Source organism: Ranitomeya variabilis, chromosome 3, assembly GCF_051348905.1.
Source record: "Ranitomeya variabilis isolate aRanVar5 chromosome 3, aRanVar5.hap1, whole genome shotgun sequence".
In the NCBI taxonomy this organism is placed as follows: Eukaryota; Metazoa; Chordata; class Amphibia; order Anura; family Dendrobatidae; genus Ranitomeya; species Ranitomeya variabilis.
Window position 1 is genome coordinate 25,399,039 of NC_135234.1, and position 27,184 is coordinate 25,426,222.

The 27,184-nt window shown below is 45.4% G+C and overlaps 1 protein-coding gene across 1 annotated transcript in view; it reads left to right on the forward strand.

Annotated features, from left to right (window-relative positions):
• Positions 1–278: 278 nt before the first annotated feature.
• The window catches only part of BCL9 (BCL9 transcription coactivator), a 176,618-nt gene continuing 149,712 nt past the window's right edge, over positions 279–27,184 (forward strand). The window contains exon 1 of the mRNA XM_077293797.1: positions 279–655. The gene's annotated coding sequence lies outside the window, so the exon portion shown is untranslated. The remainder of the gene's footprint in view (positions 656–27,184) is intronic.

Here is a 27,184-nt window from a genome sequence, read left to right on the forward strand (position 1 = left end):
CATAATTAGGAGCCGCGAGCCCCTTGATCATAACAATGATGATGTCTTCTGCCATTTTGCTGGGATAAAGGAGAGCCAGGCGGTCCCTTCCCCCCACCTTTGGCTGCGGCCCCCATGTGTGAGCATGCATGTGTCTGCATATATATATATACACGTGTGCGTTGCGCCAATTCTTGCACAGCGCCAGCTCTTGCTTGCATTGCCTGTTTGGCTGTCACTGGAGTTTTTTGGGTTTGCATGTAGAAGAAAGGAGGAGGAGGAGGAGGACTGAGAAGGAGGAGAGGGGGGAGGTGGTGGAAGGAGGAAGAAGAGAAAAAAAAGTGGGAGGGAGAATGTCTTGTTTGTGGCTTGTCAGCAAATGCTTGAGACAAGCTTCCATGTGTGAAAGCTACTTGGCATGAATGCCTGGGCCGTACCAAGTCTCCAAGCTTCCAGAGGGGGAGTCGCAAGAAGCCCAGATCTGAACACGGTCAGACAATAGGCCCCAAAAGTGTCCCCCCTAAAGTTGCTTTGATGTTGTCCTGGTGCCTTCAACACTAAGGGCCAAGGGGGATTGCAAGCCAAGTCGCCTTCCTTGTGGCCATTGACTGCTCATTGCCCTTCGCCACTTCCACCAATGCATCTCAAGCATCAGCCCTTGTGGTGAGGAGGGAAGGTAAGGAGAGAGAGTTCCATTCCTGATTTCTTTTGGCAGCTTGTTTGCTGTGGGAGGGGAGGAAAGGGGGGCTTACCACTGGATTCCTGCGCTCCCACACACACTAGCAGCCAGCGATGGCATGGGTGACACTACGCGACAGCTCGCCAGTGTGCGTACAGCCTCGCTGTACCTTCACCACACAGATACAAAATATTTGCACCAAAAAAATTTGGGTAAAATCATAAAAATAAAACCCACAGATCCAAAATATTTGCAGCTCAAAAATTTGGGTAAAATCATAAAAATAAAACCCACAGATGTAAAATATTTGCTCCGTGAACATTTGGGTAAAATTATAAAAATAAAACCCACAGATCCAAAATATTTGCAGATCAAAAATTTGGGTAAAGTCATAAAAATAAAACCCACAGATCCAAAATATTTGCACCGTAAAAATTTGGGTAAAATCATAAAAATAAAACCCACAGATCCAAAATATTTGCACCAAAAAAATTTGGGTAAAATCATAAAAATAAAACCCACAGATCCAAAATATTTGCACCGTAAAAATTTGGGCAAATTATAAAAATAAAACCCACAGATCCAAAATATTTGTGCCAAAAAAATTTGGGTAAAATTATAAAAATAAAACCCACAGATCCAAAATATTTGCACCGCGAAACAATTGGGTAAAATTCTTAAAAAGAAAAAATATTATTCGCCCTGTTCCCCGTTCCTTCCCATCGTTATTATTTTTATTTGGACTCAATATTATCTAAAACTAACCTTTTTATTTAATCACAGCCGTGGGAGCAAAAGAAAGTTACCCTAGCTCCCCTTTTTAATTCTTTAATGTGTCCGAAAGTGAAAAAGAATTGTCTTAGAATTAAACATTTTTTTTTTAAAAATGTAACAGTTTGGTAGCCGTGGCAACAATTGTATCAGTTACTGTTCAAAACAAAAATGTGTCAATAATTGTTCAAGGCAGAAAATAATAATGTATCAATTATTTATCAAGGGCAACAATGTATCAATAACTGTAACTAGAAGGCAGTGAAATTCACTGATAATATCAAGGATGTCTAAACTTTTTTGGAAAGTCCTAAGTTGTTTTTTTATATAGTATGGTTCTATATGGAGGGAGTAATTTGGATAGAAGCAGACTTGTGTGGTATGAATTTCTATTTTTTTTTTTCTTCAGAAGATTAGATTTCCTTCTCCACTGTTACAGATCCCACGCTGTGAATCAATGTCGTTGTCAGCACCGATCTCATTGGTGCAACATAAGGTCTTATTGTAAGAGAGGAGCTCATGACGAGAGGCGCTGGCAGAGCTGACATGTGCGGAGTTCAGCTGCTGCTGCTGAAAAATCAGAGGCGGAAATTTTGCACAAGTCATGTTTTTTTTTTTTGTCATGTAACAGTCAATTTTTTATTTCTTTTGTTATTATTATTATTATTATTATTATTATTAAAGATCTACTGTTGCTGTCATCAAGGCTGGTTGATATTTTGGGAACGCTGGTGGTGTTGAAATTGGAAACCAATTTTTAAAATAAAACTGGATTCCAAAATTTGGAACTTTTTGGACTACATAAAAAAAAAAGTGCTTGGTGTTGAGGCTTTCCATGTTATCTTATACCTCATTTATAGGCATTCCTTTAGGGACTACTAGCTCCGGCGTAGAGCGCTAAATGCAATCATTTCGGTTTGTGGTTCCTAAAGTGGTTCTTCATTATTGCGGCTTCTGGTCGCGCGGCCGCGAGTAAATGAACTAGTCTCCCAGGGATAAGTCCCATGCTGGTCTATCTCTACCTGCGTAGGGATTTAAGCACTATTCAACGGCGCATTACTATTCCCTCTGCAGGTAGAGACATATCCCTGGGAACCTGATCATTTACTGTGAGAAGCACACACGGAATTTAAAAAAAAAAACGTAGAAGCCAACGTGCTCCATTATCCCAGGTGACCACTTTCAGCTGAGTTTGGAGCAGCTTTGCCTCGATAGTTGCTTCCTCTATTCTTATTTTCCAAAAAGTAGCGAGTAAAACTGATCCAATCATTATTGATATCCCCTCCCCCCCAAAAAAAATAAATGTTTAGAGACGTCAGATTTGTATTGTGGTAGGGTATTTTGTAGATTTTGGCTTGTGACTCAACGGTGACGAAGTTGTTTCGAGAGTGCTGTGGAATTATTGTATCATTTGGAGTTGACCAAAGAATTCTAAGTCCACCCTACGTGTGCTCGTCGGCCCCCTGTAGGTGCTGTATGTGTGATGGTCATATCAGTCCTGATTGTTAGTTTTGTTTTTGGAAGATGCACTAAGACCAACCATAATATTTCTCAGACTGTAGGACTTGTGTAGTTTGGAGAATCTTGGACACTTTTTTGGGGCTAGGTCTTGACTTCTTCTGCACACAAGGACATCATAGTGTGAACTGAAGCTCATGTACCCCAATGCAAAACCTTCAACAGGGCCCGCCAACTATCATGAGTCCTTAAGAGTAAGGGGACTACTGTATCCCCCAATTCTTCATGGCCAGGGCGCAACTCACTATAGTCAAGCCTCTGAGTAAAAGACCCTCATAAACCAAGAGACCAGTTAAGCAAAGAGGGTTCTGAAATGTTTATTTTTTGTAAAAAAAAATGTTTTCAACACGGTTGGGTATCGTGGTCCTCTTGTTGTTCTACATACACTCACCGGCCACTTTATTAGGTACACCATGCTAGTAACGGGTTGGACCCCCTTTTGCCTTCAGAACTGCCTCAATTCTTCGTGGCATAGATTCAACAAGGTGCTGGAAGCATTCCTCAGAGATTTTGGTCCATATTGACATGATGGCATCACACAGTTGCCGCAGATTTGTCGGCTGCACATCCCAAAGATGCTCCATACAAGGCAGGATGGATCCATGCTTTCATGTTGTTTACGCCAAATTCTGACCCTACCATCCGAATGTCGCAGCAGAAATTGAGACTCATCAGACCAAGCAACGTTTTTCCAATCTTCTACTGTCCAATTTCGATGAGCTTGTGCAAATTGTAGCCTCAGTTTCCTGTTCTTAGCTGAAAGGAGTGGTACCCGGTGTGGTCTTCTGCTGCTGTAGCCCATCTGCCTCAAAGTTCGACGCACTGTGCGTTCAGAGATGCTCTTAGGCCTACCTTGGTTGTAACGGGTGGCGATTTGAGTCACTGTTGCCTTTCTATCAGCTCGAACCAGTCTGCCCATTCTCCTCTGACCTCTGGCATCAACAAGGCATTTCCGCCCACAGAACTGCCGCTCACTGGATTTTTTTTCTTTTTCAGACCATTCTCTGTAAACCCTAGAGATGGTTGTGCGTGAAAATCCCAGTAGATCAGCAGTTTCTGAAATACTCAGACCAGCCCTTCTGGCACCAACAACCATGCCACGTTCAAAGGCACTCAAATCACCTTTCTTCCCCATACTGATGCTCGGTTTGAACTGCAGGAGATTGTCTTGACCATGTCTACATGCCTAAATGCACTGAGTTGCCGCCATGTGATTGGCTGATTAGAAATTAAGTGTTAACAAGAAGTTGGACAGGTGTACCTAATAAAGTGGCCAGTGAGTGTATAAGAAAATAAACCTAGGAGGTCTTCTTGATAACATTTTGGAAATTCTCCACCCTTGATAAGTCAGGAAGAGGTCCTCCATAATGGAAGAGACACCAAAGGTCCCCAAACCAGAGTCATTTTGAGGAATCGGGGGTTGTCCCTTTTCAGGTAATGCTCTGCACCGAGCAACTTTACTCACCTTCCCAGGGTCCACTGGTGAGTCTCCACCGCTGCTCCCAGTGTCTGTCATTGGCTCAGCGGCTCTGTTCTTGTAGATGGAAACCACAGCCAATGCCAGACACCGTGAGCCGCGGAAGAGACTCGCCGGTAGACCAAGGGAAGGCGAGAACCGTGCAATTTGTTGGGGAGGAGGGTTTACAAAGGGCAGCACAATCCCTTTAAGTTGACTTTTATGTTTCCATGTGATGTTCCCGGGGAGAGAAGTCGTTAAAAAAATGTTCCTGAACCAAACTAACGTCACAATCAAGAACTACCAGAGATCCAAAAGACGGTGCGATTTGAGAACATTCTCAAAAATTTGCAATCGGTCAGAGTGAAATCCCCATTGGATGATGGCTCAGAGCGGGCAAAGAAATGATACTTCACTTTTGGCATCTACAGTGGGGTCTCTTTTGGAAGGTCCTATTGGAAAACCTAATAATATCTTGATGTCTGTGATTTTAGCCCAACCGGGTGCATCATCACCAACAGGGCACCAGAGTCCAAAAATTCACTGGCAAATAGCTCGAGAGGTTTTTTTGTTGTTGTTGTTCCCGGGCAAATGGTCTTAACGAGTTGAGATGTCTTACAGATGTTTTATTAACTATTGTTAATTTTATTTTATTTTTTTAAAGAAAAGGATTCAAAAGGAAATGTTTCCAAAAATGTAGTTGTTGTGATTGTGAAGTGAAGGGGCAGAGGTCGTCTGTAGAGAATAATCGAGGCCATGGAAAATCATGAACACAATGGTCAGTGGATCACCAGCCCCGGAGAGACGAAGGTTGGAGACTTGTCATGAGCGAGTGTGCTGGGATAAGGCGTTACTCTTGGATCTGGGGTGCAAACGGTTGATACCACGTCCACTATGGCATTCAAGAAGGCGGTGGTCGCATGTTTTATTCATGCACTCTCTTTTGCGCATGTGTAGGAGCAGAATCTTCGTTATTTGTGCATGCGTAGGGAATAAAACGCGTGAGGAAATCAAGTGACCACCACTACCACCACCTTGAGTCCTTAGGACGGGGCAAATGAGGTGTCCAGTGTCTACACGCCGGATCTATGGGTGCTGCAGAATAAGAGGAAGCTTGGAGGTTTTCTTTCAGCGCAAACACAAGTTTATGGGGATTATAGAAATTTCTGATTATTCCAATTTTATGGAACGGTTTTCAGCCTTGACATGTGTCGGCTTGAAGAGCGCCAGACGTCTGTGGCTTCAGGATCGCCTCCTGCTATTAGTCTGAAGACGACGGCGGGAGATTTACAACACCTGTTGCTCTCGTTCTTGTTTCTCGCTCTTTTCCATGAGAAAATAATATATTCGGGTCATTTGACGACTCTATAGGGCCACACACATGGGTCTGTATCAGCACTCTGTGTGCTGCCATATGGTGCTTCAATGCTTGAGTTTGGATGGATGAAAGGAAGGATGGATGGATGAATGGATGGATAGAAGGTTGGATGGATGGAAGGATGGATGAATGGATAGAAGGTGGAAGGATGGATAGTTTAATGGATGGAAGGATGGTTGAATGGAAGGAAGGATGGTTGAATGGAAGGATGGTTGAATGGAAGAATGGAAGGATGGTTGGATGGAAGAATGGAAGGATGGTTGAATGGAAGAATGGAAGGATGGTTGAATGGAAGAATGGAAGGATGGTTGGATGGTTGAATGGAAGGATGGTTGAATGGAAGGAAGGATGGTTGAATGGAAGGAAGGATGGTTGAATGGAAGGAAGGATGGTTGAATGGAAGGAAGGATGGTTGAATGGAAGGAAGGATGGTTGAATGGAAGGAAGGATGGTTGAATGGAAGGAAGGATGGTTGAATGGAAGGAAGGATGGTTGAATGGAAGGAAGGATGGTTGAATGGAAGGAAGGATGGTTGAATGGAAGGAAGGATGGTTGAATGGAAGGAAGGATGGTTGAATGGAAGGAAGGATGGTATAATGGATGGTTGGATGGATGGATGGTTGAATGGAAGGATGGATGGTATAATGGATGGATGGTTGGATGGATGGTTGAATGGAAGGATGGTTGGATGGATGGATGGTTGAATGGAAGGATGGATGGTATAATGGATGGATGGTTGAATGGAAGGATGGATGGGTATGGTATGAGCCATTGTTTTTCCTCCGGCTGGGGACAGCCTCTACCTTCTGCACCCCTTATCGCTGTGCCCCTTGGTGTTTTCCCTAAAAAAGTCACCCTAACGTGGTTGCCGACAATGGATCACTGCATTGTTGGAATACTCGGCTGCACGATAGAGGTCTATGTGGCACCTTCCACCAGCGGCCACCAGTCCCAGTGCCTACTACACCTCAGTTGCTGGGATCTGTGGTGCTGTAGGATTGTCTTGAAGCTCATTTTCCCCTGGTCCCAAGTAAAATCATACATGACCTTCACCAGTCTGAGCAGCGTCATGCCACTCTGGGGAGGACAGGGGCTTCTTCGCATCTTGGTTTAGTGAATGTGTAAGTGGTTGACTTGACTCTCAGGGATGTGGGCACAGTTTTGGGGTAGAAAGGGGGCAGTGGTGGTCACACACACATATAAGGGCTCCTGTGCAAGCACAATATATGGACCATTTGCAGTTTAATAGCTCAATGAAATGCACAATTGCGCCCGTTTTGAAGATGAAATGGACCCCTGTGGTCCATCCTGATAGGGGGTACTTATGGGTGTTTGCATTTTGCTCCGCAGTGCCATAGAGGGTTAAGTCTGCTCAGCCATTCCCCGTCCTCTGGAGAGTGGCGTCCAGCCGCTGCTGCTGTATATTTGGTGGATTTTCAGGATCTGCTGCTGTCAATCTCCTCTCAGCTGCTCGGTGCCGGCCGTCTCTGCAGAGGAAATGCAAAATCAGGAAAGCTGAAGGCCTTGGTTCAACGCGGAGTCAAGCCGGACCCCCACGTTATGTTCTTGAGATCTTTCTCCAAATTCCTAGGGTCCATGTAATCCTCCATTAGAGCAAAGTAGATGGCCCTGGATCACACGCTTGGGGCCTGGGCTCGAGCTGCGGAACAGGCGCCCAGATGCCAAATGCTGGCAGAAAAACCCCTCTGGGGAACAAGAGATTTGTTTTCAGTTTTAAATCTGTCGGGGATCGTGCCCGTGCCAATGGTGCCGCCCGTCCTATGTGATGTAACGTAGGGCCACGATCCTGCACATCGGCGGAAGGCTGGGCATCATAATACTGCTGCTCTACCGCCCATCTAAGAAGGTTATACTTCTCATAGTCTATGAGCCACCATGGGGCGTCCACACTCACACTAGTCCACAGGAGAGAGGCATCCAAATCTAGGCAATGGATGGATGGGAGGATGGATGGGAGGATGGATGGGAGGATGGATGGGAGGATGGATGGATGGGAGAATGGATGGGAGGATGGATGGATGGGAAGGTACTGTAGATGCTGGGAGGGATGGATGGATGGATGGATGGGAGGGTGGGAGGATGGATGGGAAGGTACTGTAGATGATGGGAGGATGGATGGGAGGATAGATGGATGGATGGGAAGGTGGATGCTGGGAGGGATGGATGGGAGGATGGAAGTATGGATGGATGGGAGGGATGGAAAGATGGATGGATGGGAGGATGGATGGATGGATGGATGGATGGGAGGATGGATGGGTGGATAGAAAAATGGATGGATGAGAGGATGGATGGATAGGTGAAAAGATGGATGGAAAGAAGGATGGGTGAATTGGAGGATGGATGGAGGGATGGGTGGATTTAAGGATGGATTGATAGAAAGATGGATGGATGGATAGATGGATGGAAAGATGGATGGATGGGTGGATAGAAAGATGGATGGAAGGATAATAGGACAGGACGGTGGCTCAGTGGTTAGCACTGTTGCTTCACAGCACTGGTGTCTAAGGGTAAAATCCCACCAAGGATGACATCTGCAATGTGTTTGCGTTAGTTTCCTCCTCCGGGTTCTCTGGTTTCCTCCTCCGGGTTCTCTGCTTTCCTCCTCCGGGTTCTCTGCTTTCCTCCTCCGGGTTCTCTGCTTTCCTCCTCCGGGTTCTCTGCTTTCCTCCTCCGGGTTCTCTGCTTTCCTCCTCCGGGTTCTCTGCTTTCCTCCTCCGGGTTCTCTGCTTTCCTCCTCCGGGTTCTCTGCTTTCCTCCTCCGGGTTCTCCGCTTTCCTCCTCCGGGTTCTCCACACTCCATACACATCCTGATAGGGAATATGGGTTGTGAGCGCCAATGGGGACAGTGATGACAGCTGTGGAACTAATGGTGCTATATAAGCGAGTAAAATGGATAATAAATGGCTGACACTGAGGACTTAGTTCTTTTTGCCATGAAGCTGTGGAGCCTCCATGAGATAAATGACAGATTCGGCTCTGCAGTGTATCTGTGTCTCCCTCTCTCACAGGGTGACCCATAAATGTGCGCAGTGTTACGTGTGATTTAATGGATGCTTTGTTATTGTCCTTGCTGATCCTTTGTGTTTCCCAGGGGCCCAGACACATCAGATTAATAACAGCAGGTGTCGTCCCGCAGCTCCGCACCCCGCTGTATAGTACAGTAACGAGTGCGTGTGTAGGCGGGGACTGTGCGCGCTCTCCTGAGAGATTCGAGCATTCCTCCTCTCCTCATTATTAAATCTCTAATATATTATTCCCGATCTCCAAATCTCCAGTATAGACCTAAAGGTAAAAAATTAAGATTGTGGTTACCTTCAGCCACCAGCAGAGGGAGCCCAGGAGCTTACATTATATAACCAGTATGCACTAAGCTCGTGAGCTCCCCCTAGTGGAGACTGCAAACAGAAAACTATTATTACGTCCTATGACAATTCCCCCTCTGGGTGTTCTGACTGCTTTCCAACCAACCACTTTTCTGCACATTTGGTGTTTATCACTTTCAACTGTGATAATTGTTCACACTTAAGCCAGCCCCACCTCTGTTATAGTTTGTGTACAAGCAGAGAAGGGGGCTGGCTGACTTTTTATTTCAACAAGTAACTCAGGCCTTTATAAATTACAGTATATATGTATTCACAAAGTAGGGGTCTGGCTGACTTTCTATTTTGCTAGCTAATCCAGCACCCTTTTCTGTTACAGTCGATCAATAGACAGAGAAGGGGACTGGCTGACATTTTTTTTCAAAAGCTAAGCTAGACCCTCTCTGACACATTGGATGTATAAAACCGGAGGGGGCTGGCTGACTTTTTCTCTACAGCTTAGCTAGCCCACTTCTTTATGATAGCTGATGTACAGAGAGAGAATTGGGCTTATTAATGTTTTATTTCAACAGCTAAGCCAGCCCCATTCTCTGAAATAGTTGACTTACAGAAATAGAAGAGGGCTGGCTAACTTTTTAATTTAACAACAAAGGTAGCCCTCTGTCTATGCTACAGCAGATGTTTAGACAAAGGAGGGATGTGGCTGACCATTATATTAATAGCTAAGCCAGCCCCCTTCTCTAACATAGATTATGTATAGACTAAAAAGGTTGACTAGCTTCTTATTTTTGCAGCCTAAGGAATCCCCATTCTCTGCCTTCCGTCACCTCCATGAATAGACGAGAGAAGGGGACTGGCTTACCTATAAAAATGAGAAATCAGCCAGCCCCCTTTGTGCTCAGCTTTGATGCCAACACAAGAAAGACTACATTCTTACTAATTATAGATATTTTATGAATAATTCTTTTATCTATGGAATGTCCCCTTTATTACTAACACTTAGATAAGTGGTTTACACGTGGCCCCAATGGTCAGGGCATGCTGGGAGTTGTAGTGTTTTAACAGATGGAGCCCCCCAGGTGGGAGACCACTGACTTTGTTCGTGGTTCTGACATCTGTTGCTTTTGAACAACTTTTTGTGACTTTTCTTCAATGCAGACACAGACAAAAAAGACAGACAAGGAAAGCCTGAAAATTGCAGACAGGCGGGGGAGGGGGACAGCTGGGGGCCCAGACTCTATAAAACCATAGACATAGGACAAAGAGGTGCTGCAGCAGCATGACACCTGAGAGACAGGGAAGAAAAACCTCTGGAAGACTCATCACTCTCTGCGGTCATAGACTTCCACTATGGACACCAATTGTGGCCCTTGTAAGACAGGAGCCAAATGCCCATATTATACCCCGGCCACAGCGCCCGTATTATACCCGGCCACAGCGCCTGTATTATACCCGGCCACAGCGCCCATATTATACCCGGCCACAGCGCCTGTATTATACCCGGCCACAGCGCCTGTATTATACCCGGCCACAGCGCCCATATTATACCCGGCCACAGCGCCTGTATTATACCCGGCCACAGTGTCCATATTATACCCCGGCCATAGCGCCTGTATTATACCCGGCCACAGCGCCCATATTATACCCGGCCACAGCGCCCATATTATACCCGGCCACAGCGCCCGTATTATACCCGGCCACAGCGCCCATATTATACCCCGGCCACAGCGCCCATATTATACCCGGCCACAGCGCCCATATTATACCCCGGCCACAGCGCCCATATTATACCCCGGCCACAGCGCCCATATTATACCCGGCCACAGTGCCCATATTATACCCCGGCCACAGCGCCCATATTATACCCCGGCCACAGCGCCCGTATTATACCCCGGCCACAGCGCCCGTATTATACCCCGGCCACAGCGCCCATATTATACCCCGGCCACAGCGCCCGTATTATACCCCGGCCACAGCGCCCGTATTATACCCCGGCCACAGTGAACATATTATACCCCGGCCACAGCGCCCGTATTATACCCCGGCCACAGTGAACATATTATACCCGGCCACAGCGCCCGTATTATACCCCGGCCACAGCGCCCGTATTATACCCCGGCCACAGCGCCCGTATTATACCCCGGCCACAGTGAACATATTATACCCCGGCCACAGCGCCCGTATTATACCCCGGCCACAGTGAACATATTATACCCGGCCACAGCGCCCGTATTATACCCCGGCCACAGCGCCCATATTATACCCCGGCCACAGTGAACATATTATACCCGGCCACAGCGCCCATATTATACCCCGGCCACAGCGCCCGTATTATACCCCGGCCACAGCGCCTGTATTATACCCCGGCCACAGCGCCCATATTATACCCCGGCCACAGCGCCCGTATTATACCCCGGCCACAGCGCCCATATTATACCCCGGCCACAGCGCCCGTATTATACCCCGGCCACAGCGCCCGTATTATACCCCGGCCACAGTGAACATATTATACCCCGGCCACAGCGCCCGTATTATACCCCGGCCACAGTGAACATATTATACCCGGCCACAGCGCCCGTATTATACCCCGGCCACAGCGCCCGTATTATACCCCGGCCACAGCGCCCATATTATACCCCGGCCACAGTGAACATATTATACCCCGGCCACAGCGCCCATATTATACCCCGGCCACAGCGCCCGTATTATACCCCGGCCACAGTGACATATCTATTTATCATTTTTTGTACTCGCTGATTAAATAAATATATAAAATGAATTAATAAAATGTGATTTTCTAGCACAGCTTATTGACTCGTCCGCCCTGCACCTCATGTCATCCGTCCTGTCTGTTATATGGTCTCCAGGACCGGAAATAATCACCGTCACATCGGGCCCAGGAGCCGTTCAATTCAATAAACTTTATTTATAAGGAGCTGGAGGAGCTACCACTGGTCTCACTTACAGTCATCTCTTTCCCTCTGATTTGTCCCAGTCAGTTTTCTAATTAAAGCATCTCCACATCACTTAACCTCTCATTATCGAGACTCCCCGCTGTAATTATTTGTTTTATGTTCACGAGAGAGTGGAGGGGCCTCTCCACCGTCACCAGAAATCACCGCACGGCCGGAAGAGAGGGCCGCGGCGGAATGTGTGAGAATCCGTATATACTGTACAGTGACTGCACCAGCAGAATAGTGAGTGCAGCTCTGGGGTATAATACAGGAGGTAACTCAGGATCAGTAATGTAATGTATGTACACAGTGACTGCACCAGCAGAATAGTGAGTGCAGCTCTGGGGTATAATACAGGAGGTAACTCAGGATCAGTAATGTAATGTATGTACACAGTGACTGCACCAGCAGAATAGTGAGTGCAGCTCTGGAGTATAATACAGGATGTAACTCAGGATCAGTAATGTAATGTATGTACACAGTGACTGCACCAGCAGAATAGTGAGTGCAGCTCTGGGGTATAATACAGGATGTAACTCAGGATCAGTAATGTAATGTATGTACACAGTGACTGCACCAGCAGAATAGTGAGTGCAGCTCTGGAGTATAATACAGGATGTAACTCAGGATCAGTAATGTAATGTCTGTACACAGTGACTGCACCAGCAGAATAGTGAGTGCAGCTCTGGGGTATAATACAGGATGTAACTCAGGATCAGTAATGTAATGTATGTACACAGTGACTGCACCAGCAGAATAGTGAGTGCAGCTCTGGGGTATAATACAGGATGTAACACAGGATCAGTAATGTAATGTATGTACACGGTGACTGCACCAGCAGAATAGTGAGTGCAGCTCTGGGGTATAATACAGGATGTAACTCAGGATCAGTAATGTAATGTCTGTACACAGTGACTGCACCAGCAGAATAGTGAGTGCAGCTCTGGGGTATAATACAGGATGTAACTCAGGATCTGTAATGTATGTACACAGTGACTGCACCAGCAGAATAGTGAGTGCAGCTCTGGAGTATAATACAGGATGTAACTCAGGATCAGTAATGTAATGTATGTACACAGTGACTGCACCAGCAGAATAGTGAGTGCAGCTCTGGGGTATAATACAGGATGTAACTCAGGATCAGTAATGTAATGTATGTACACAGTGACTGCACCAGCAGAATAGTGAGTGCAGCTCTGGGGTATAATACAGGATGTAACTCAGGATCAGTAATGTAATGTATGTACACAGTGACTGCACCAGCAGAATAGTGAGTGCAGCTCTGGAGTATAATACAGGATGTAACTCAGGATCAGTAATGTAATGTATGTACACAGTGACTGCACCAGCAGAATAGTGAGTGCAGCTCTGGGGTATAATACAGGATGTAACTCAGGATCAGTAATGTAATGTATGTACACAGTGACTGCACCAGCAGAATAGTGAGTGCAGCTCTGGGGTATAATACAGGATGTAACTCAGGATCAGTAATGTAATGTATGTACACAGTGACTGCACCAGCAGAATAGTGAGTGCAGCTCTGGGGTATAATACAGGATGTAACTCAGGATCAGTAATGTAATGTATGTACACAGTGACTGCACCAGCAGAATAGTGAGTGCAGCTCTGGGGTATAATACAGGATGTAACTCAGGATCAGTAATGTAATGTATGTACACAGTGACGGCACCAGCAGAATAGTGAGTGCAGCTCTGGGGTATAATACAGGATGTAACTCAGGATCAGTAATGTAATGTATGTACACAGTGACTGTACCAGCAGAATAGTGAGTGCAGCTCTGGAGTATAATACAGGATGTAACTCAGGATCAGTAATGTAATGTATGTACACAGTGACTGCACCAGCAGAATAGTGAGTGCAGCTCTGGAGTATAATACAGGATGTAACTCAGGATCAGTAATGTAATGTATGTACACAGTGACTGCACCAGCAGAATAGTGAGTGCAGCTCTGGAGTATAATACAGGGTGTAAGGGCTGTCCCACACGTCCAGATAATTCCGGTACCGGAATAAATCGGTACCGGAGTTATCCGTGTCCGTGTGCCTGGGAACTCACGGAGGCCATACGTGCGGCACACGTGTGCCGCCCGTATGGCGAGTGGGTACCACACGGAGCGTGTGGTACCCACTCTGCATGGTGCTGAAGCTGCGATTCATATCTTCCCTGCAGCAACGTTTGCTGTAGAGAAAATATGAAGAATAGTGTTTAAAATAAAGATCTATGTGTCCGCCGCCCCCCCACCCCCTGTGCGCCCCCCCGCTGGTCAGAAAATACTTACCCGGGTCCCCCGTCGGCTGTCGCTCCTTCCTGGTCTGGCCGCGGCTTCTCCTGCATGCGGTCACGTGGGCCCGATCATTTACAGTCATGAATATGTGGCTCCACCTCCCATAGGGGCGGAGCCGACTATTCATGATTGTAAATGATCGGCCCCACGTGACCGCATACAGTAGGAGGCGCGGCCAGACCAGGAAGGAGGGAGCGGGTAAGTATTTTCTGACCAGCGGGGGGGGGGCGCACAGGGGGTGGGGGGGCGGCGGACACATGGATCTTTATTTTTAACACTATTCTTCATATTTTCTCTGCAGCAAACGCTGCTACAGGGAAGATATGAATACCGGCTTCAGCACCATGTGGGGGGGACAGCGCTTACTGTAGCGCTGTCTCCTGCACGCACACGGACCCCAGACGGAGAATGTCCGTGTGAGGTCCGTGTTTTACGCGGACCCATTGACTCTATTGGGTCCGTGTAAAACGTGCGCTCCCACGAACACTGACATGTCTCCGTGTTTGGCACACGGAGACACGGTCCGCAAAAAATCAATGACATCTGCACAGATGCATTGATTTTTATGGGTCTACGTGTGTCAGTGTCTCCGGTACGTGAGGAAACTGTCACCTCACGTACCGGAGCCACTGACGTGTGAAACCGGCCTAACTCAGGATCAGTAATGTAATGTATGTACACAGTGACTGCACCAGCAGAATAGTGAGTGCAGCTCTGGAGGATAATACAGGATGTAACTCAGGATCAGTAATGTAATGTATGTACACAGTGACTGCACCAGCAGAACAGTGAGTGCAGCTCTGGGGTATAATACAGGAGGTAACTCAGGATCAGTAATGTAATGTATGTACACAGTGACTGTACCAGCAGAATAGTGAGTGCAGCTCTGGAGTATAATACAGGAGGTAACTCAGGATCAGTAATGTAATGTATGTACACAGTGACTGTACCAGCAGAATAGTGAGTGCAGCTCTGGGGTATAATACAGGAGGTAACTCAGGATCAGTAATGTAATGTATGTACACAGTGACTGTACCAGCAGAATAGTGAGTGCAGCTCTGGGGTATAATACAGGAGGTAACTCAGGATCAGTAATGTAATGTATGTACACAGTGACTGCACCAGCAGAATAGTGAGTGCAGCTCTGGGGTATAATACAGGATGTAACTCAGGATCAGTAATGTAATGTATGTACACAGTGACTGCACCAGCAGAATAGTGAGTGCAGCTCTGGGGTATAATACAGGAGGTAACTCAGGATCAGTAATGTAATGTATGTACACAGTGACTGCACCAGCAGAATAGTGAGTGCAGCTCTGGAGTGTAATACAACTAGAATAGGACACTTATGAAGGAGCATTGCTTCGTTAAATACATGTGATGGTGATCCTCCTACCTTACACCACCATGAGCCAAATTATCCTTTCTGTACCAAAAAATGTCAGTTCATTTGCTTTTGTATTTTCCACCGCTCTCCCCCAAGTGGTAAACGCCAGATTGCTATGTTCATCTCCTCACTAATGACTTGCAGCAGGAGAGCTGCGTTCAGCGCACAGAGAATGATGTCCTCCCAGTATTGGAGCGGACAGGCGGTGTCGTCCTCTGTGCCAGGGCTCATTTAGAGGGACCCTTTAACCTGCCCGTAGACACCAGCCAGCAGGATGGGGCTTCTGTGTGCCGGTCGCCTCCAGCAGAAGACTCTTTGGCTGCGGAGATCTCTGCTGATGTTGGCCTGAGAGGATCCGTCTTGCCCCCTTCTGACTTGGCAGCGCACTGTGCCAGCAGCCGGGCATTCCTGCCAATTTCTGGTTCCAAATCAGAATGTAAAATACGGGCAGCGGTTTTCCTGAATTTCCTGCTGTCACTTTTTGCTTATTTTTAACCCGTCATATTCTTGCTGTATTTACAATGGCCTGAAGGGGCAACGACCGATTATGGCCCCCAAACATTAAAACGTGCCCCCGACACCATATAAGCCATTATGTAGAGCAGTGTATATTGAGCACTATATGGCGGTATTGGGAACTTTATGGCATTATTAAGTTAACGTACTGTGTGGGCAATTTACAGTACTATTAAGTGTACACTATGGCTTTATTATGTAGCCACTGTGTGGTACTACTGTACGTAGGTATGTTATGGCAGTATTATATGGCCTCACTATGGCAGTATTATGTGGGCTCACTATGGCAGTATTATGTGGGCACACTATGGCAGTATTATGTGGGCTCACTATGGCAGTATTATGTGGGCTCACTATGGCAGTATAATGTGGGCTCACTATGGCAGTATAATGTGGGCACACTATGGCAGTATAATGTGGGCACACTATGGCAGTATTATGTGGGCTCACTATGGCAGTATCATGTGGGCACACTGTGGCAGTATTGGGTCAATTTTTGTCTCATCTGACCACACCACCTTCTCCTCATTAATCACAGTCAACCAGGTTTTCATTGACAAACTATAGAAGCAACTATAACATCCTTCTTTCCCCCCTCCTCAGGGTCATCACTAATCCTTCCTACAGTCCTGAATGGGATGTTTTGAGAGTAAAATAGACGTGGTTGTTGTGTATCACTGTGCAATAAAGCGGATTTGGCAGCATAGAGTAAAGCTGAGTGACAACCAATATGGCTGCCATTACAGCTTACACTGTGGTAGTCGCCAGATTCCTGCCTGCTTTCTTAGTGTGATACTTCCCTTTGCTGCTGGTCATATAGGTCATATATATATATATATAATCTAATTAAAAAATAATAATAAACCAATGTAGCCGAACTGGTCCAGTCAGGCAAGTGGCAGGTTACAGCCCGGGCCCAGAGTGACGATGATTAACCTGCTTATAAAACACTTCTATAATTGTACAAGTAATCACCAGATGAGAATTTATCTCCCTGTTTACATTTGTGTAAATATAAAATTGGCTCAGTTCCCCCCTCAACTGTAAGAGCGGTCACACTATAGAGCTGTGTACTGTAAGAGCGGTCACACTATAGAGCTCTGTACTGTAAGAGCGGTCACACTATAGAGCTCTGTACTGTAAGAGCGGTCACACTATAGAGCTCTGTACTGTAAGAGCGGTCACACTATAGAGCTCTGTACTGTAAGAGCGGTCACACTATAGAGCTCTGTACTGTAAGAGCGGTCACACTATAGAGCTGTATACTGTAAGAGCGGTCACACTATAGAGCTCTGTACTGTAAGAGCGGTCACACTATAGAGCTGTGTACTGTAAGAGCGGTCACACTATAGAGCTGTGTACTGTAAGGGCGGTCACACTATAGAGCTGTGTACTGTAAGAGCGGTCACACTATAGAGCTCTGTACTGTAAGGGCGGTCACACTATAGAGCTCTGTACTGTAAGAGCGGTCACACTATAGAGCTCTGTACTGTAAGAGCGGTCACACTATAGAGCTCTGTACTGTAAGAGCGGTCACACTATAGAGCTCTGTACTGTAAGGGCGGTCACACTATAGAGCTCTGTACTGTAAGAGCGGTCACACTATAGAGCTCTGTACTGTAAGAGGGGTCACACTATAGAGCTCTCTGTACTGTAAGGGCGGTCACACTATAGAGCTGTGTACTGTAAGAGCGGTCACACTATAGAGCTCTGTACTGTAAGAGCGGTCACACTATAGAGCTCTGTACCGTAAGAGCGGTCACACTATAGAGCTGTGTACTGTAAGGGCGGTCACACTATAGAGCTGTGTACTGTAAGAGCGGTCACACTATAGAGCTCTGTACTGTAAGAGAGGTCACACTATAGAGCTGTGTACTGTAAGGGCGGTCACACTATAGAGCTGTGTACTGTAAGGGCGGTCACACTATAGAGCTGTGTACTGTAAGAGCGGTCACACTATAGAGCTCTGTACTGTAAGGGCGGTCACACTATAGAGCTCTGTACTGTAAGAGCGGTCACACTATAGAGCTCTGTACTGTAAGAGCGGTCACACTATAGAGCTCTGTACTGTAAGGGCGGTCACACTATAGAGCTCTGTACTGTAAGAGCGGTCACACTATAGAGCTCTGTACTGTAAGGGCGGTCACACTATAGAGCTCTGTACTGTAAGAGCGGTCACACTATAGAGCTCTGTACTATAAGAGCGGTCACACTATAGAGCTCTCTGTACTGTAAGAGCGGTCACACTATAGAGCTCTGTACTATAAGAGCGGTCACACTATAGAGCTCTGTACTGTAAGAGCGGTCACACTATAGAGCTCTGTACTGTAAGAGCGGTCACACTATAGAGCTCTGTACTGTAAGGGCGGTCACACTATAGAGCTCTGTACTGTAAGAGCGGTCACACTATAGAGCTGTATACTGTAAGAGCGGTCACACTATAGAGCTCTGTACTGTAAGAGCGGTCACACTATAGAGCTGTATACTGTAAGAGCGGTCACACTATAGAGCTCTGTACTGTAAGAGCGGTCACACTATAGAGCTCTGTACTGTAAGAGCGGTCACACTATAGAGCTCTGTACTGTAAGAGCGGTCACACTATAGAGCTCTGTACTGTAAGAGCGGTCACACTATAGAGCTCTGTACTGTAAGAGCGGTCACACTATAGAGCTCTCTGTACTGTAAGAGCGGTCACACTAAAGAGCTCTACTGTAAGAGCGGTCACACTATAGAGCTCTGTACTGTAAGAGCGGTCACACTATAGAGCTCTGTACTGTAAGAGCGGTCACACTATAGAGCTCTGTACTGTAAGGGCGGTCACACTATAGAGCTCTGTACTGTAAGAGCGGTCACACTATAGAGCTCTGTACTGTAAGAGCGGTCACACTATAGAGCTCTGTACTGTAAGAGCGGTCACACTATAGAGCTCTGTACTGTAAGAGCGGTCACACTATAGAGCTCTGTACTGTAAGAGCGGTCACACTATAGAGCTCTGTACTGTAAGAGCGGTCACACTATAGAGCTCTGTACTGTAAGAGCGGTCACACTATAGAGCTCTGTACTGTAAGAGCGGTCACACTATAGAGCTCTGTACTGTAAGAGCGGTCACACTATAGAGCTCTGTACTGTAAGAGCGGTCACACTATAGAGCTCTGTACTGTAAGAGCGGTCACACTATAGAGCTCTGTACTGTAAGAGCGGTCACACTATAGAGCTCTCTGTACTGTAAGAGCGGTCACACTATAGAGCTCTGTACTGTAAGAGAGGTCACACTATAGAGCTCTGTACTGTAAGAGCGGTCACACTATAGAGCTCTGTACCGTAAGAGCGGTCACACTATAGAGCTGTATACTGTAAGAGCGGTCACACTATAGAGCTCTGTACCGTAAGAGCGGTCACACTTAGAGCTCTGTACCGTAAGAGCGGTCACACTATAGAGCTCTGTACTGTAAGAGCGGTCACACTATAGAGCTCTGTACTGTAAGAGCGGTCACACTATAGAGCTGTATACTGTAAGAGCGGTCACACTATAGAGCTCTGTACCGTAAGAGCGGTCACACTTAGAGCTCTGTACTGTAAGAGCGGCCACACTATAGAGCTGTATACTGTGAGAGCGGTCACACTATAGAGCTGTGTACTGTAAGAGCGGTCACACTATAGAGCTGTGTACTGTAAGAGCGGTCACACTATAGAGCTGTGTACTGTAAGAGCGGTCACACTATAGAGCTCTGTACTGTAAGAGCGGTCACACTATAGAGCTCTGTACTGTAAGAGCGGTCACACTATAGAGCCCCGTAGTATAACAGGATCCACCATTCACAATAGGTGATGTCACAGCTCACCTCCTCCTCCTCCTGTTCAATGACTGATACCACTTCTATATACAGTAGATAACACAGGATCCACCATTCACAGTAGGTGATGTCACAGCTCACCTCCTCCTCCTGTACAATGACTGATAACACCTCTATATACAGTAGATAACACAGGATCCACCATTCACAATAGGTGATGTCACAGCTCACCTCCTCCTCCTGTGCAATGACTGATAACACCTCTATATACAGTAGATAAAACAGGATCTATCATTCACAGTAGGTGATGTCACAGCTCACCTCCTCCTCCTCCTCCTCCTCCGGTACAATGACTGATAACACCTCTATATACAGTAGATAACTCAGGATCCACCATTCACAATAGGTGATGTCACAGCTCACCTCCTCCTCCTGTACAATGACTGGTAACACCTCTATATACAGTAGATAACACAGGATCCACCATTCACAATAGGTGATGTCACAGCTCGCCGCCTCCTCCTCCTGCACAATGACCTATTCCCAGATTACAGCAAACCCGGGTTATGTTTCTATACTAACAACTAGGGTCTGATTCAATCTATTGCTGCTAATCTCCATGTAAATAACATGGCCCATGTAATATTTGGCCTAGTGATCGGTGGGAAAGATACAAGTCTCTCTTTTCTTTTTTAATACAGATAATGATATTTAAATAAATCATCAAAAATAATTACAATTCTGACTAGTTTGTATATTCAATCATAAATGAAGTAAATGTAAGTGCTTCCAATAGATCTCTGGGATTCCGGCGTGTAAATTGCACGACCTAGGTGGATTGTGGCGGTGAGAGGCAGGCATGACGGAGGTCTGCTCCTAATCGGGGGTCGCTCGGCTGCAGGCACTGGGTACAGGCCTGTGTCGCACACTACGAGCAGTCCCCGCTTGTTTGTACATATTCCTGTGAAGAATCCTGTATTCTGGAGGCGACACCATTAAATCAGATACTGCAAAGTAATTCTAAGTGAATTGGAAAGCTTTGCCTCGCGGGCCCGAGAGAGCGCGGCGCGCTAAAGAGGTCATGTGGACGCACAGCACGCTGCACAATCTCCGCACGGAGAAGTGTATATCTTGCTTAAACCTCGCCTCCAGGTCAGGAAGTGATTGCTCGGAAGTCTCACATAAATTGCTGATATAATAAATACCGGTATGATATCTCTGGGAGAAAAAGGCTACTAACGACCCACCGACGGCAAAAAAAACTCTAGGTGATGCGTAAAACGTGGCGAATAGCCCACTACATGGTCGCCGTAAGAAATTTAAAGGGGGACATGCCACTTATATTTTTCTCGACTGTATACAACCTTGTGTATATATTAAAATGATAAAAATGGGGTGATCACCATTATACAGACACGTTATTAAATAATATATTGTCTTCTTGTTTCCCATAGTGTTGTAAAGCGAGCAACAGTTGCCATAAAGCGACAAATTTATCATTTGCTTTAGGCAACCATACAGATTCCAGCTTTTATTTTTCAGACATCCCTTGAAAAATGAAAGCCGCAATGTGATTGGTTGCTACGACCCCATAGCAACTAATCAGATTCCAGTTTTTAGTTTTCAGCCCTCCCTTGCAAAATAAAAGCAGCAATTTGATTGGTTGTTATAGATTACCGCTCGACTCTCCCTTGCGAATCTGCCGCCTTAGGCCGGCGTCACACTCGGCGTAAGACAATACGGTCCGTTTTTTACGGCCGTAATACGGTGAAATGTTCCCAAAATAGTGATCCGTAGTCAGGGTGTGTCAGCGTATTTTGCGCATGGCATCCTCCGTATGTAATCCGTATGGCATCCGTACTGCGAGATTTTCGCGCAGGCTTGCAAAACCGACATCTAATGGATTTATGTGCTCAAATGTTCATTAAAACATATATACAGTATATATATATATATATGTCATTGAGACACATATATATATATATTCTGTATTTATATTTCATTCAGCGCGATATCTGTGAACAGCCGGTAATTCAATTGCCGGCTTTGCATTTCTCCTTCACAAACCCGACAGGATATGAGACATGATTACATACAGTAAACCATCTCATATCCCCTTTTTTTTTGCATATTCCACACTACTAATGTTAGTAGTGTGTATGTGCAAAATTTCAGCGCTGTAGCTGCTAAAATAAAGGGTTAAATCGCGGAAAAAATTGGCGTGGGCTCCCGCGCAATTTTCTCCGCCAGAGTGGTAAAGCCAGTGACTGAGGGCAGATATTAATAGCCAGGAGAGGGTCCATGGTTATTGCCCCCCCCCCCCTGGCTAAAAACATCTGCCCCCAGCCACCCCAGAAAAGGCACATCTGGAAGATGCGCCTATTCTGGCACTTGGCCACTCTCTTCCCACTCCCTGTAGCGGTGGGATATGGGGTAATGAAGGGTTAATGCCACCTTGCTATTGGAAGGTGACATTAAGCCAGATTAATAATGGAGAGGCGTCAATTATGTCACCTATCCATTATTAATCCAATTGTAGGAAAGGGTTAAAACACACACACACACACACATGATTAAAAAGGATTTTAATGAAATAAACACAGCGGTTGTTGTAATAATTTATTGCTCTCGCAATCCATTTGCAGGCCCTCGCTTGGCAAAATAATAACCGCACAAGATACATACCTTCTGATGTCCGATCATGTCCCACGAGGTAATCCATCTGAAGGGGTTAACTAATATTACAGGCACAGCTGCGATAAACCACTCGCTCGTGCCTGTAATCCCCGGGTGCTGAAAGGAAAGCAGGATCTGTACTTACATTGAGTCGCGGTGATGCGCCCCTGCTGGATGTTCTCATGAACTGCAGCCTGGGAACTTTTTCCCACGCTCCAGGTCATATGAGGACATCCACCAGGGGGCGCATCACCGCGACTGAAGGAAATGTAGGTCAATGACCTACATTTCATTCATTCGCCGGGGATTACAGGCACGGAGCACAGCTGCATTTGCAGGGCTCCTGCCTGTAATATTAGTTAACCCCTTCAGATGGATTACCTCGTGGGACGAGACGGTTCACCAGAAGGTATGTATCTTGTGCGTTTATTATTTTTCCAAGCGAGGGTCTGCAAATGGATTGCGAGAACAATAAATTATTACAACAACCGCTGTGTTTATTTCATTAAAATCCTTTTTAATCATGTGTGTGTGTGTTTTTTAACCCTTTCCTACAATTGGATTAATAATGGATAGGTGACATAATTGACGCCTCTCCATTATTAATCTGGCTTAATGTCACCTTCCAATAGCAAGGTGGCATTAACCCTTCATTACCCCATATCCCACCGCTACAGGGAGTGGGAAGAGAGTGGCCAAGTGCCAGAATAGGGGCATCTTCCAGATGTGCCTTTTCTGGGGTGGCTGGGGGCAGATGTTTGTAGCCAGGGGGGCCAATAACCATGGACCCTCTCCTGGCTATTAATATCTGCCCTCAGTCACTGGCTTTACCACTCTGGCGGAGAAAATTGCGCGGGAGCCCACGCCAATTTTTTCCGCCATTTAACCCTTTATTTTAGCAGCTACAGCGCCCAAATTTTGCATACACACACTACTAACATTAGTAGTGTGGAATATGCAAAGAAAATGGGGATATGAGATGGTTTACTGTATGTAAACCATGTCTCATATCCTGTCGGGTTTGTGAAGGAGAAGGAAAAAGCCAGCAATTGAATTACCGACTTTTCACTAACACCGCTGCGTATTTCTCGCAAGTCACACTGCAGGTCCGTGTGGAATCCCTATTTTTCTCGCCCCCATAGACTTTCATTGGCGTATTATTTGCGCAATACGCTGACAAACGCAGCATGCTGCGATTTTGTACGGCCGTAGAAAGCCGTATAATACTGAACCGTAATATACGGCTAATAGGAGCAGCCCCATTGAGAATAATTGTGCCGTATGTAATGCGAGTTTTACGGACGTAGTTTCTGCGCTCTTACGTCCGTAAAACTCGCCAGTGTGACGCCGGCCTTAGTGAAATAATACACCGCCTTAATTTTTCTTTCCCAAATTGAAGTAAAACAATACAAATCCGCCATAAAGTGACCTAGATTTAACCGGTTGCCAATAGCAACCTATGAAATTCCAGCTCTTATTTTTCAAAGAGTTTTTGGAAAATGAAAGCGGCGACTTCATTTGTTGCTATGGGCAACTGCTTTGCTTTTTTTTACTTCATACATTTTCCAAAATAGGTGAACCCCCTTGAAGAAATAATGTCGACCATATAGGTTGGGCCTAGCTTCACCACACTTCTGAGTGAAAAAAAAAATGACTGAAAATTGAGACCAATTTGATATTTGGCATACATACGGTACTAATATATGGGGACATTATTTGGGGACGTGCGCCCTTGTCTCACATATGAATACCAAGTAAGGCCTATTTCGGGGAATATGAACCTTGTTAACTTTATGGCCTCTATCATATTGTGAAAAAAGACAGTGGCTACTTCTGAGGGAGCTGTGATGGCGGCCATATTGGCCAATGTCAGCTGTGCGTCCTGCTCCTCTCTAGCTGGGACCTGTGGATTATTTTTTGTTCCTTCATTCATAGTCAGAGCCGCCAGAACTTTCTCATCTCTATGTAGCTTCACTGTCTGACATCTGGGTTTTTGGTGTCTATAAGGCCGTGTTCACACGTAACATAAAAACAGTTTTTTGTTTTCTGCAGGATTCGCACCAAACTACACAATAACAATCTGGTTATTGCGTCTTTGCTGCGTTTTCAGGCTTTTTCCCCCTTAATTGATGCATTTCTGGTACAGATGTGAAGCCGCGTTTTTAAGTTTTTGTTTTTTTTTTATAGTACAGAAAAGCTTTGATTCTGCACTTAAAGAAGTAACTGCAGTTTTTTAATGTGTTTTTAAGGCTCCACATAGAGGGAAACACATCACCGAAACCGTAGAGTTCAGCAGCATCTCTAGCGTTTTCATGAAATCACATCCACTTTGCTTGGACAGTTAAACAGCAGAATTTCTGTCAAAAAAACATCCGTAAATACGCAGAATTTACACTACGTGTGAACACGGTCTAAATGTGCAAGCAAAGTGGATGTGATTTTATGAAAACTGTGCCTGCTGGGTGTCTTAAGTCACTGCTGTACTCTGTGGTTTTGGTGCATTTTCTTCTTCTATAGGCTTTTATGTGCAGGTTAAAAAAAAATGAAAAAAAAAAAACGCCGTTGCATTTTAAAGCGCAGAATGAAATGCTTTTATGTACTATTAAAAAAGCATTAAAAACCCAGCTTCATATCTGCACCAAAAACGCATCAAATAACATGTATAAAAGAAACCCAGAAAACACACAATAATCAGAGAAGATTGTTATTGTGTCGTGTTGTGAAGACACCTGCAGAAAAATAACTCAGCACATACGTTACGCGTGAACACAACCTCAGTGTTACATTTTTATTACATTTTTTTAGTCTGGCGTCACATAGGTGAAGTGAGTTGGCTGTGAACTCGCAGGACCTGTCCGACGGTGCTGCGAGCTGGAGAACTTTCTCACGCTCACGGTGCCTTCAGACATCAGACAGGGAATAGGAGTTCACAGGGAGACACTGAGCACCCGATTCTCAATGTCTCTGCTGAATGACAGGCTGTATGGTCGCATCATGCAACTATGCAGCCTGCCATCTAGATGTAGAGGAGCTAGACCCATCGTGGGACAAATGGATTAGCAGCATCTCTGCGGATAGGTGAGAAATATTTTTTTTTTTTTAAACTCTTTTGCAGATGACGAGGGCATTGGGGGAATGGGTGAGGTCATAAGTATGGTTAAATTAAGATTGCTTTAAGGAGTCTGTTATTCTTTCAATTAAAGGACTTTTTTTCTGGGTGTCTGTATTTTCATACAATGTGACTATGGGGTTAGTAATGGGGCATCTTATTGCCGCCTCTTCATTACTAACCTCAGGGCTTGATGTCACCTGACAATACAAAGGTGACATCAACCCCCTCAACTATCGCCCCACTTGCCACCACTACAGGACAAGTGAGAAGAGTGAGGCTAAGCACCAGAATTGGCACATCTTAAAGATGTGCCTTTTCTGGGGCGTCTGAGAGCTGATGTTTTTAGCCTGGGGAGGGAGGACAGTATCCATGGCCCCTTCCTAGGCTATTAATATCAGCTTGCAGCTGTCTGCATAGCCTTTGCTGGTTATTAATTATAGGGGGACCTCCCATCATCTTTTTTTTATTTTTTTAGGGTCCCCCATTTTAATAGCCAGTAAACGCTAAGTATACAGTTGTGAGCTGATAGTAATACCCTGGGAAGCTCCATGGGTATTACCCCCTTCCTAGGCTATAAACATTGGCCCCCAGGCATCAGCTTTTCCTCTGCTGGTTATGAAAATTACGCGGGAGCCCACGCCATTTTTTTCAGAAAATAATCTTTTATTAATTAAATACATGTACAGTAAGCTGCACACACACTGTACTAATTGTATTTGTCACTGACATCTCTCTCTCTCTCTCTCTCTCTCTCTATATCTATCTATCTATCTATCTATCTATCTATCTATCTATCTATCTATCTATCTATCTATATATATACACCTATTCTACTTGTATTTACTGTCTGTAAGTTAACCATCTCTTTTATCCTGTCGGCTCCTGCAGTGATTTTACACTATGCGGCTGCTGAATTGCCGGCTTTTCTTCTATCTGTCTATGTAATATATATACATATACAGTCATGGCCAAAAGTATTGACACCCCTGCAATTCTGTCAGATAATACTCAGTTTCTTCCTGAAAATGATTGCAAACACAAATTCTTTGGTATTATTATCTTCATTTAATTTGTATTAAATGAAAAAATACAAAAAGAATTGTCCTAAAGCCAAATTGGATAAAATTCCACACCAAACATAAAAAAGGGGGTGGACAAAAGTATTGGCACTGTTCAAAAAATCATGTGATGCTTCTCTAATATGTGTAATTAACAGCACCTGTAACTTATCTGTGGCACCTAACAGGTGTTGGCAATAACTAAATCACACTTGCAGCCAGTTGACATGGATTAAAGTTAACTCAACCTCTGTCCTGT